This window comes from Panthera uncia (genome assembly GCF_023721935.1).
Source record: "Panthera uncia isolate 11264 chromosome C1 unlocalized genomic scaffold, Puncia_PCG_1.0 HiC_scaffold_3, whole genome shotgun sequence".
Lineage (NCBI taxonomy): Eukaryota > Metazoa > Chordata > Mammalia > Carnivora > Felidae > Panthera > Panthera uncia.
In genome coordinates, this window is record NW_026057584.1 from 3,180,462 (window position 1) to 3,183,448 (window position 2,987).

At 48.4% G+C, this 2,987-nt stretch overlaps 1 protein-coding gene across 1 annotated transcript in view; it reads left to right on the forward strand.

Moving 5' to 3' along the window:
* ILKAP (ILK associated serine/threonine phosphatase) overlaps positions 1–2,987 on the forward strand; it is a 45,474-nt gene that overhangs the window by 27,427 nt on the left and 15,060 nt on the right. The window lies entirely within an intron of this gene.

Consider the following 2,987-nt stretch of genomic DNA (forward strand, 5'->3'; position numbering starts at 1 on the left):
TCCCGCTCCCCTCCCCCCCCGGCGGCAACCATCAGTGATGTGCTATTCCTTTCCCCCCCCACCCACGACCCGCCGCTCCCCCTCCCCCTCCCCCCTCCTCCCTTCTCTTCCCCCCTTCCTCTCTGTCTCCCTCTGTTCCTCCCCCACTTGCATGCATGCTCTCTCTAAAAAAAAAGAAAAAAGACAAATAACCCATTTGAAAATGGTCAAAGGCCATTCGTGGAAGTTCATGGAAGAAGAGATGCGAATGACCAGCAGCTGGAACCAGAGCTGCGCTTCCTCAGTCACTGGGGAAAGGAATAGCACATCACTGATGGTTCCGTGTTTTCACCCATCACATTGAAATTTGTCGACATGGCGGTGAGGATGGAGAGGAACGGACATTCTCGTGAAGTGTGTTGGGAGTGGGAGTTACCACAGCTTTGGGGGAACGAATGTTGGCATCTGCCAGGCTTAAACCGCTCATACCCTTTGAGCAGCAGTCTAGCACATTAGGTAGGGGACACGTCGGTGGTTTGCTGTGGCATTGTTGGTCCTGCGGGACACTGGAATCGGCCTGCGGGCCCACCAGTAAGGGAACTGGACGACCCCCCCCCCCCAGTACCCAGCTGTCAGGAAGCGTAATTCGACCCAGGTGTGCTAGCTGGAACGAGCCCCGAGGGCTTATATGAACAAGGGTGTGTGTACTGTTGTGTGCAGTATGCTTCTGCCTTCTAGAAGTTAGAATGCTCGTGCACAAGGGCATCAGCCTGAAAGAAAGTGGAACGTGCACACTCCTCTGTTACTGGGGGTGGGGGCAGAGTGGGGGCTTTTTCTGATGCTTCTGTGGTACATTGCATTTGAGCCTGAAAAGATTCAGGTGCAGAGAACAGTTGAGGCGAAATATTTGACCCTCTTGTTGCTTTAGTGTGCATGGCAGCCGTTAGCTGATGTGAATATGATACACCCAAAAGTAGTTTTCTCAGCTTCAGAATGTAGAGGACTCGAAACAGAAAACCCTAGGTGAGATTAAGTGTAAAGGAAAACAGTCTTTAGCCCTGTCTCATTCTTCATTAAGTTCTTATATTTAGAATTCTGGGGGGCCTTCTTCCAAAGTTTTGGGTCACAGTCACATTTGTCTTAAATATTGCAGCCCCAAATACTTTGAATTACTATTTATCCAAAATAGAATGTAAGATTCTGGCTGATCATAAGTTTTTGTTACAGCATCTATGACTTACAGATTTAAAAACAAAATTTTTTTAATGTATATTTATTTTTGAGAGAGAGCGTGAGCAGGGGAGGGGCAGAGTGGGGGGGGGCACAGAATTGGAAGCAGGCCCCAGGCTCCCAGCCGTCAGCACAGAGCCCGATGTGGGGCTGGAACTCATGAACCGCGAGATCATGATCTGAGCCGAAGTCAGATTCTTAACCGACTGAGACACTCAGGCGCCCCCATAAATTTTTTTAAGATTTTATTTTTAGGTAATTTCTACACCCAACATGGGGCTTGAACTCAGAGCCCCGAGACCAAGGGTTGCATACTCTACTGACCGAGCCAGCCAGATACCCCACAGATTTTTTTTTTTTAAGAATACAAATGCAAGCTATTTGATCCTTTCAGTGACGTATCCCAGAGATCTAGAGCCTCGAGATTGTGTTCGTGGGGTTGTTGGAAGGGTTAAATGAGATGCCGTGTGGAAGCAGTGTGGCACCTCACGAGAGCATGGACTGGGAAACCAGGCTGCCTGGCTTGGACTCCCCACCCCTTACGGGCTTTCCCTTGGGCATTATTGCGCCTGATTGCCTCAGTTTCCTCATCCATGAGGAACACAGTAATGGTACTCACCTTGTAAAACTGTTGTAAGGATTGATGCATTGAAGATAGATAGAGTGCTAGAATATAGAACAGTGCCTGGAAGGCAGTAAATGTTAATTATTTTTACAAGCCATTCTCAGCTGTGGCCAAAAGAAATGAGATGCTCTCATGTTTAATTGAAATCGCACTTACGGGATTCCAGTATCCCAGAGTGAGAAGGAGTGGAGAAGCGCGTTCGATTCAGCCCGTGGAGATGGGCCATTGCCTGGGGTGGTGCTCGGATCCGTGCCCTGCGTCCGAGTTGTAGCCACAGGGTAGAGGCCAGGCCGGGGCTGTGCTGGGAGTGCTGTTGTGAGGAATGCTTGCAAGAACTGAAGATGTCTTCCCTGGGGAGAGAGGACTTCCCCATTGGACAGTGGCAGTAGGGGGACCTGATTCAGATGGGTAGTTTAATTCAGAAACGAAAACCTGGTTTCCCGCTGACCTGGCCCCAGCGGAAGGGTGGGCTGCTTTTCAGGTCGGCCTCCTCCCTGTAACGTTCTGTCTCCTGAGACGCCTGGCCCTCGGGCCCCACTGAACGCAGTGCGCCTGTCCTGCATTTGGAGTCTGTTAGGAGAATGGGCGTTTGAGGCTCAGACACAGTATGGTTTGGGTTCCTCTTGGAAGTGCCCTGTCGGAACATTAGGGATCCTGGGAGGAGGACTGTTGACTAAGTGGTCATTCTGCATGCCATTTAATGGCCTGGCGATGCTGCTTTTTGAATACTTTCTGTAGGGTGTTTATGTCATGTGTGAGATAAACGGTAGTATTTGCCGTTAGTTTGGGAAATCCTGAGGGAGAACGGTATAATTTAATGAAATAGACATTTCCCATTTGAATTAGGGTGTAAAGCAGAAGAGTTACTACTTTTTGTTAAATCAGAAATTTATCAGGTATTTAAGGTACTTTTGACCTAAAAACCCCTGAAGATACTTCTTTCCTTGGAGTTTCTATATTTTAATTTAAACTTTTGTTTTTAAAAGAGTAGGATTGATACCCAGTTCGTTTCTACATAGAGGCAAAAGGACGCTACAGAGCCTTTTGGAGCTTACAATTGAACTGGTTGTGAAATGAGGACATTTCTGTACCTGAACTCCGGGGAACCAGAGGGGGCCAAATGCAGGATGGGATTGTGCACACCTGCGTCTTC